The sequence below is a fragment of the Armigeres subalbatus genome, unplaced genomic scaffold (assembly GCF_024139115.2).
Source record: "Armigeres subalbatus isolate Guangzhou_Male unplaced genomic scaffold, GZ_Asu_2 Contig515, whole genome shotgun sequence".
NCBI lineage: Eukaryota > Metazoa > Arthropoda > Insecta > Diptera > Culicidae > Armigeres > Armigeres subalbatus.
In genome coordinates, this window is record NW_026943277.1 from 210,646 (window position 1) to 220,872 (window position 10,227).

Sequence of the window (10,227 nt, forward strand, 5' to 3'; positions counted from 1 at the left end):
AGTTATTAACTGCGAGGTTTCTAAGCCAGGTTACCATTTTTGCATTCGTATATCATGAGGCTAACACGATGATACTTTTATGGCCAGGGAAGTCGAGACAATTTCCAATCCGAAAATTGCCTAGACCGGCACCGGGAATCGAACCCAGCCACCCTCAGCATGGTCTTGCTTTGTAGCCGCGCGTCTTACCGCACGGCTAAGGAGGACCCCTATCAGAGTAGTATGCAGCGCGAATTTTGTCTTCGTTTGCAGACTACGGGACTTAAGCTGGTTACAAAGTCCGTAATAAGCCCTATTTGCAACTGTAATACGCCTTTTCATCTCGCGGGTAACATCATTATCGCACGTCACTAATGTTCCAAGACACACAAATTCTACTACCACTTTAATTTTTTCACCATCCAGCACCATTTCACTACCACCACCACTAATAATGAACCCACGTTGATTGCTAGCGACTCGTTTTGCTGGTATTGATCGTTAGTCCAATCCTCGCTGTCTCCCTCTTAAAAGGCGCAAAAGCCTCTTCCACGGTAGGCGATCTATCCAGATAATATCGATATCGTCCGCAAATCCAAGGAGCATATGCGATCTTGTGATAATGGTACCGCTTCTTTGCACACCAGCTCTCCTAATCGCTCCCTCGAGCGCTATATTGAACAGTAGATTCGAGAGTGCATCACCCTGCTTCAATCTATCTAAGGTAACAAATGATGATGATATTTCATCCGCAACCCTTACACTTGATTTCGATACGTCCAACGTTATACGAATCAGTTTCGCCGAAAAAACATGTTCTAGCATAATTTGCCATAATTCATTCCGTTTCACTGAATCGTACGCCGCCTTGAAATCAATAAACAGATGATGTGTCTGCAAGTTGTACTCCCGAAATGTATCAAGGATTTGTCTCAGGGTAAACATTTGATCCGTCTTTGTTCGGCCCTCACGAAAACCTGCTTGGTTTTCGCCTCGCCGACGAAGGACTCTTCAAGCGGTCTAAATCTGTTGAACAGAATACGGGACATAATTTTGTACGCCGAATTAAGGAGGGTTATTCCTCGGTAATTGACGCACTCCAGTATGTGCCCTTTCTTAAAGAGAGGGCAAATGAGGCCGCTATTGAGTAAGCCATAACTTACAAATCAAGGATGGCGCGGATCGCAACATTACCGGCGGATGATCAAATGTCAACAGTTCGAGACCCGATTTAGGAAAATTTTAAAATGATTATATGAAAATAGCAATTGCAATACGTGTTCAATGGAGATCTTGATGATGTTACTCTCAATGCGTTATTATTTTCGAAAAATTTACATGTAGTTGAATAAAATGCTTATTAAAGGTTTAACGAATTAGGTAATAAGCTGTTTTTCAAAATGAGATGTTGTAGCTGCTGTATAACTTCTCCAAAATTGTGTGAACAAAGCCTGAACATAAGTTGCGATAAGAAATAGTACATAATTCAACACAGTGCTGAACTGAATCATCACACTGATGTTAGTTAAACTAGTGAATGTTTGTTGGGGATGCCGATTTTCAACAAAACTTCTTTAATTTTTGGCGTAAATCATATTTAGAGGTTCATAGTTTCAGTCTTTTCGATTGATTGAATATATTCCATATCTAACAAATCAAGGATGGCGCGGATGACATCGTTATCGGTGGATGATCAAATGTCAGCAATTCGAGACCCGATTTGGAATTTTTTTAAAATGGTTATATGAAAATAACAATTTCTTCACCATAGTTCATTAGAAATCTTGATGATGTTCTTTTCAATGCGTTATTATTTTCGAAGAATTTACATGAAGCTGAATTAGGGTTTAGTAAAATCCTTATTAAAGGTTTAACGAATCAGTTAATAAAGTTGTTTTTCAAATGAGATGCTCTAGCTGTATAACTTCGTCAAAATTGTGTGAACAAAGCTTGAACAGAAGTTGTGACATAATTCAACACAGCGCAGTAAATGTTTGTTGGGTAGCCATTATTTTGGTTGAATAAAAAGCAAATTCTTAAAAAAAAAATGATGGGATGCCAGATGATATTTTCCAATGTCTTCACAGTCGTTCAAAAATGTCTTCAATATTAAGATTATATGATTATCAGCGAAAAATTACAAAATCCTATAGGTCTTCTTCTTCTTCAATGGCTCTATATTCCAATTGGAACTTGGCCTGCTTTTCAATTTAGTATTAAATTAGCATTTCCTCTGTTATTAATTGAAAGCTTTTCTATATGCTTGCCATTGCATGAGTATGTATCTTGTGTGGCAAGTACAATGGATACACTATGCCCAGGCCGAGAATGTTTCCAACCCGAAAACATCCTAGACTGGACCGAGAATCGAACTCACCATCTCCGGATTGGCAATCCTACGCCTTTGCTCGCAAGGCTACTGGAGACCTCAATAGGTGTGTAAATTCAATAATCACCTTGTATTACTGAGTCGGATTTTTAAACTGAATTTTCACGTGGAACTCTTCCAAATTTCTTTTTAAAGAATACCCTGTTGGGATTCAAAATTTACTGTGAAATACTTGAAAAACATCCAGAGAACTTTCTAAAGGAACGTCCGGATAAATATCTAGATCAACTTCCGGATAAATTTCCGATGGAGCTTCTTATAACTTTCTTCTGGATGGAGCTTCTTATTATTTCTGAAACTCTCCTGAAAAAAATTCCTGAGGAATTCCTGTTGGAACATCCAAAGGATTTACTAAAGGAGCTTCTGGAGAAAGTTCTGAAGGAAGAACTTGGAAGAACTTAAGAAGGAATTCCTGTAGAATTTTCAAGATGAATTCCGGAGGGATTTTCTGGAGGAATACCTGAAGGATTTTCCTGATGAATTTCTGAAGGATATTCCTGAGGAATTATTGAAGCAATTTCTGGTGGAATTCCAAAAGAAACTTCTGGAGAAATTCTTGGAGGTAGTAGGAGAAGCTTCTTGAGGTATTGCTGCAGAAAATTCCGAAAGACATCCTGGAGAAAATAGAAGTATACTTTTGGAGGCATTCTTGGAGAGTAATTCGCCAACCTTGAAGGATCTTCCAGAGGAGGAACATCCGGAAGGATCCCTGGAATAGCTTCCGCAGAAATCCCGGGGAAAACTTTTAGAGGAATTCCTAGAAGAACTATTGGAGGAATTCATAAAGGAACTACCGAAGGAGTTCTGGAGGAACTTTTGGAGGATCTTCCAAATTCCTGGAGGATTTTTCAAAAAAATCCCTGAAACTTCCGGACAATTTCCTGGATGAATTTCGGAAAGAATGCCAGAACGTATGTTTCAAGAAATTCTTAGAGGAATTCTCAGAGAAAATACTAGATATTTCTAGAAGAATTACCAAAGGAATTCAAGGAAGAATTTAACGAAAGTGTGTAACAAGTTTCCTCTGATTTTGCTACTTAGTATTTAATTGAAAATCCCTTATTTTTTTATGGAATTTCTCTGAAATTTTTTATGAAGATTTTCACGTAGAAATTTACCATTGAACTTGTGGAAATAGGGGAGGAGAAGACCACCAGCTGTCATCGAGAGAAAAAGTAGAATCATTGGAATTTCACACGATGTGGTATAGGAAATGAAGTATATTTTTGTTATAAAACAAAAATTAAGGACATTTCTCGGAAAAATCTTGGTAGTAGAACAAAATAGACATGATATCTCGATTTTATTTTTTTTTTTGAATAAGCAGTTAATGCTTAAGATTGTTGAATTTCTAACCCCAAAAACTAAAAACTGTTCGGCAAAAAACATTCTATAACTTTCTAGAGACATTTTAATTCTCATTTTCTATATCATGCCATGTCAAATTTCCATGGTTCTACTTTTTCTCTAAACTTTTCCAGGTGGCAGCACTGATGAGGGAACCTCCCCCATTAAGGAGAATTTTCAATTTAAATTTTGGAGGATTTCCTTTATATCTTTTTAAGGAAATTATTAGATATAAATTTTGAACTGAATTCCCAATTTCAATTCTCTTGAGTTTAGACAAGAAATTCCTTATTCCTTACACGAAAAATTCTTTGAAATTTTTACAGAAAATTCTTTTGAAAATTCACGGAAAATTAAAAGAATTTCCCCTCGGAATTAGAGGAAAGTCACATGGAAATGCCGAAAAGATCAAATGGATTCGAAAGGAATTAAGATAAAATTCAGGTTCTAGCACAACGGTTGAATAGATTAAATCAAGTCATAGAAGAATTCAATCAACTTTTGCGTTCCGATGTAATAATCGAAATACCTTTTTACATACACGTCAAAAACGCCGCCGCCGCCAAGGAAAATTTAAACAAATTCTGCCATCGCAAAACTCAAAGTTAATTGCGTATGAAGTCTGAAATGCGTTGCAGTTATCAGCCCGCTAGTGTGAAGGTATTTTTATGTTTGGGATTCAAGGCCCGAGACAAAGACTTTTATAACTTTTGTAATTGTTTTTGTATAATTTACATATAGAAGTCGCAGAATTTATAAGTAAAAATAAAATTGTATTTTCCACTCGCTGGCTTATTGATTGTCTTCAGGTATCTTCAAATAAGTAGATAAGTCTTCAAATATTTTGAAAAGTCTTCAAAATGTCTTCACGAAATAAATGTCTTCACAGAGATTCAAATGTCTTCAAATTGAAGACATGTCTTCTGCAAAACATAAATAATCGTATAGCTGAATATGAATCATAATTGGACTCTTAATCAACAAGTCAATCTGTCAAACTACAGTTTGTTAATAACTGTACAGCCATTGTTCAGCCAGTCATAACCATTGAACACTGGGAAAAAAATTTAAGAAAATAATGTCAAAACGATAAAATAAAATTCGTCTCCAATGATGGGGTTTATGAAAATTTAATGAATTCATGTTCGACCTTGCTCGGAATCTCTGAATAACTGGTTGCGATATGATTGTGCCATCAATACCATAAATGCAGCGAGTCAATAATTACACATATCGACATTTATTTACAAATAGAAAAACATTTAGTACATAGGAAATCTATAACAGACATGCAAAATGACCGATTTTTTATGAATTTGTTTGTGTTCGTTTCCGCACAACTTTACAACAACTGCATGAATTTTCTTCATTGCTCCAGCAATTTTGTTCGTTATACATAATCTCCAACAGCTTTATAGATCACGAATTAATTATGTATCACGAAAAAAATATGTATTGCCCCACGAATATAAAAAAGCCTGAATGTTCTTGACAATGAATCCAACAATGTCTTGAAAATAAATTATTATTTTCCTATCTAAATATCAGCCATCGCGATTTTCTTTCAAACGGAAAAAGCATAAACTACTATTTGTTATTATGATGTTTTTTTCCACAGTGCGATAGATCCGGTAAAAGTTAAATCCAATGGTATAGAAGGACAAATGTTAAGAAGGATGCCTCATGCTTGCTTATTTATCTACTATTCAAACACAATTCGACCACCCTTTTAGAGCATCACATCATAGTCGAACAGAGAATTTTGAGAATCATTAGTTCAGCACATTGATAAACTTCCCAATGTGCTGAAATGTGATAAAACTAAAACGTTAGTTCGACCTCAAATAAAGGTGGTAAACAAATAAGTAGGCCAAGCCGAATATTAGTTGGATCAAATGCTGAGATAAAATCTGTCTAGCGAATTATTCAGCATCTATTTTATTCAGCTAGGGTAACTGTACCAGTTTTGGCCATGTTCCTAATTTGGCCAATTTTTCGCATTTATCCAAATATTAAGCAATTTCTGAGGGTTTTATTAGCTGTAACAGGAGATACATCCCTTACGCTTCTTCGCTGTGGAAAATGATCGACAGTTTTTTGAAAATGTGCATTTTTCAGGGTTGGCCAAATTAGGCACTAAGGTGGCCAAAACCGGTACACTTCCCCTATGAAGATTACAAATAAGCAATAATTCAACTTAGATGCTTATTTGTAGCTTGTCGCTGTTTGTTGGGTCGTGCGTGCCAGCTCTTTTTTGGGTGTGTGTTGATTGAAAAACTAAAAGTTCAATTCAACTCGAAATTTTTTATTTTATCATCAGACTAAGGCCGGAGTAGCCTGTGCTGCACATAAAAGACTTCTCCATTCAGCTCGGTTCATGGCTGCACTTCGCCAACCACGCAGTCTGCGGAGGGTCCGCAAGTCGTCCTCCACCTGATCGATCCACCTTGCCCGCTGTGCACCTCGCCTTCTTGTTCCCGTCGGATCGTTGTCGAGAACCATTTTCACCGGATTACTGTCCGACATTCTGGCTACGTGCCCGGCCCACCGCAGTCTTCCGATTTTCGCGATGTGAACGATGGATGGTTCTCCCAACAGCTGATGCAACTCGTGGTTCATTCGCCTCCTCCACGTACCGTCCGCCATCTGCAACCCACCATAGATGGTACGCAACACTTTCCTTTCGAAAACTCCCAGTGCGCGTTGGTCCTCCACGAGCATCGTCCAGGTCTCGTGTCCGTAGAGAACTACCGGTCTTATAAGCGTTTTGTAGATAGTCGAACTCTATTCGATCGGAGCGTCTTACGAAGTCCAAAGTACGTACGATTTCCAGCCACTATGCGTCTCCGAATTTCTCTGCTGGTATCGTTATCGGCGGTCACCAGTGAGCCCAAGTACACGAATTCTTCAACCACCTCGATTTCGTCACCACCGATATAAACTCGTGGTGGGTGGCTCACATTGACCTCTCTTGAGCCTCTTCCTATCATGTACTTCGTCTTCGACGTGTTGATGACTAGTCCAATCCGTTTAGCTTCGCTTTTCAGTCTGATGTAGGCTTCCTCCATCCTCTCAAAGTTACGTGCCATGATATCAATGTCGTCGGCGAAACCAAATAACTGGACGGACTTCGTGAAAATCGTACCACTCGTGTCTATCTCTGCCCTTCGTATTACTCCTCCAAAGCGATGTTGAATAGCAGACACGAAAGACCATCACCTTGCCGTAACCCTCTACGGGTTTCGAAGGGACTCGAGAATGCCCTGAAACTCGAACTACGCACATCACCCGATCCATCGTCGCCTTGATCAACCGTATCAGTTTATCCGGAAATCCGTTTTCGTGCATTAGCTGCCATAGCTGTTCCCGATCGATTGTATCATATGCGGCTTTGAAGTCGATAAATAGATGATGTGTGGGCACGTTGTATTCGCGGCATTTCTGCAATACCTGACGTATGGCGAACACCTGGTCTGTGGTAGAGCGTTCACCCATAAATCCCGCCTGGTACTGCCCCACGAACTCTCTTGCAATTGGTGTTAGTCGACGGCATAAAATTTGGGAGAGTACCTAGCCAGTGCTTCACCACCGTGTTTAAACAGCTCTCCTGGTAGTTGGTCAACTCCAGGGGCTTTGTTGTTTTTCAGCCGGCCGATCTCCTCCTGGATTTCCTGGAGATTCGGAGCCGGAAGTCGCATGTCCTGCGCGCGTGCTCCTAGGTTCATTACCATACCGCCACCGTTGTCTGCCATATCGCCATTCAGGTGCTCTTCGTAGTGCTGCCGCCACCTTTGGATCACCTCACGCTCGTTCGTAAGAAGGTTCCCGTTTATGTCCTTACACATATCGGGCTGTGGCACGTGGCCCTTACGTGAACGGTTCAACTTCTCATAGAACTTTCGTGCGTTATTAGCGCGGTACAGTTCCTCCGTCTCTTCACGGTCTCGATCTTCCTGCTGGCGCTTTTCCTCCGGAAAATCGAGTTTTGTCTGTTCCGCGCCCGTTTGTATCGTGCCTCGTTCGCCCTCGTGCGGTGTTGCAGCAATCTCGCCCATGCTGCATTCTTCTCCTCAACTAACTGCTCACATTCGCCGTCATACCAGTCGTTTCTCTGATCCGGAGCCACCGTGCCTAGTGCAGCGGTTGCGGTGCTTCCAATGGCGGATCGAATATCTCTCCAGCCATCTTCAAGAGATGCTGCGCCTAGCTGCTCTTCCGTTGGGAGTGCCACTTCCAGCTGCTGCGCGTAGTCTTGGGCTAGTCTACCGTCTTGTAGCCGCCCAATGTTTAGCCGCGGCGGACGACTTCGACGCGTGTTGATCACCGTCGAGAGTTTTGAGCGCAGACATACTCGACGAGGTAGTGGTCGGATTCAATATTCGCACTGCGGTAAGTGCGTACGTTCGTGATGTCGGAGAAGAATTTACCGTCGATTAGAACGTGGTCGATTTGGTTTTCCGTTACTTGATTAGGTGATTTCCATGTGGCCTTGTGGATATTCTTACGGGGGAAGAAAGTGCTTCGGACTACCATTCCGCGGGAGACTGCAAAGTTTATGCATCGTTGGCCGTTGTCGTTCCATACGGTATGCAGACTATCCGGTCCGATGACCGGTCTATACATTTCCTCCCTTCCTACCTGAGCGTTCATGTCACCGATGACGATTTTGACGTCCCGCAGTGGGCATCCATCGTATGTCTGCTCCAGCTGCGCATAGAACGCTTCTTTCTCGTCGTCGGATCTCCCTTCGTGTGGGCAGTGCACGTTGATGATGCTATAGTTGAAGAAACGGCCTTTTATCCTCAGCTTGCACATCCTTGCGTTGATTGGCTGCCACCCAATCACGCGTTGGCGCATCTTTCCCAGCACTATGAAGCCGGTTCCCAGCTCGTTGGTGGTGCCACAGCTTTGGTAGAAGGTAGCCGCTCGATGCCCGCTTTTCCACACTTTCTGTCCTGTCCAGCAGATTTCCTGCAGCGCTACGACATCGAAGTTGCGGGGATGTAATTCATCGTAGATTATCCTATCGCAACCTGCGAAGCCTAGCGACTTGCAGTTCCATGTTCCAAGCTTCCAATCGTGATCCTTTATTCGTCGCCTAGGTCGTTGCCGATTGTATCGAGTCGTATTATCTTCTGTCGTTCGTAATAGTTGTTTTTAAAGGCGGCTTATTGGGCCTGCGCAAACCTCCTGTCTCGTCGGAGGACCGTCGTGTCAGGGCTATTTAGCGTCCCACCTAACACCAGGACTCGAAATTTACAAATTGTTATGATAATCTTTGATTAAAATCGAAGTTTGATCATTTTTAGGTTGCACTTTATAAAATAATTGGTCTCACACTTATAAAAATATTGTTTTTGGAACATCTTTCGTCCAATTGCACAATGTGGTGATATTTGCAAACCAATGGAAGCCAATAGGCAAAAGCTAATAACTGGTGGGGAGATTTGTTTTATTTCATTTATTGGAAAATTTTTATTAACAATCTTGTTAAGCGCTAATTTCATGCCATTTCGAAGCATGTGGTCGGTTGTCGGCCCCCTAGCCTTTTCGTATACTTAGTATACCACTTAGTGTTTTACCACTTAAAATGAAAAACTATTAAGTGGGAGCGTAGTGGCTGGAAAGATCAATATTTATTGTGTTAATAGCAATGAAATTTATTACATTTAAATAGATTACATACATTTTATCAAGATTTTAAAAAATGTTAGTTTTGCTAACAACTTGGCTTATAGCTTGAAATTAGGCAATAAACTGATGATTTCCCTTCATAATCCCCGGGGTGCCGACAACCGAAATAAGTAACCCTATTGAAAAGTAGTAGTAACCCTATTGAAAATAATAGTTAAATTGCAACCGATACGGTGGCATTCAATTATGAATCACAAAATAGAGTTAATTTGCTTTGTAAATACGTAATGCGCTCACTGTTTCGATCGTTTTACTTCGGTTCATAACACTAAGCAAATGACCAAAAATCTTTGGAGTGGGGTTTCACTTGACAAAACAGTTTTTTTCTGTAAAACAAAACAAAGACTTCTATATGTTTCGGAAATGGACACAGCAAGATCGTGCTTACATAGAACACGTATGGCAAATGTCAGAATGACCACATATGTTTTCTGTCAAAAGTTACGACAGGGTGACGACAACCAACCAGAGCCGGCAACCGACTACCTTCCCCTATACAAATGGCAAAACAAATGTATCGTGAAAATTTCCGTAAAATTTCAAGTGTATTTCCGGGCAGTACTGGAATTTCTCAATTTCAATGAAAGATGTCGAACGATGTTTACATAGAGGAACTGTTCCGTTCTCCATCTTACTGAACATATATCCATCTTATGGCAAAACAAATATAGTGCCAATCTTGTCGCTTCTTTTTGCAAACACGCGTGCTCACTGGTGAAAAAAAAATCACAAAAAAATAAGAATGCTCACTGGTGAAAAAATCCCAAAAATAAGAAACAAACCAAATTACTTTGTTTTTGATGGGATGGAAATAGTAG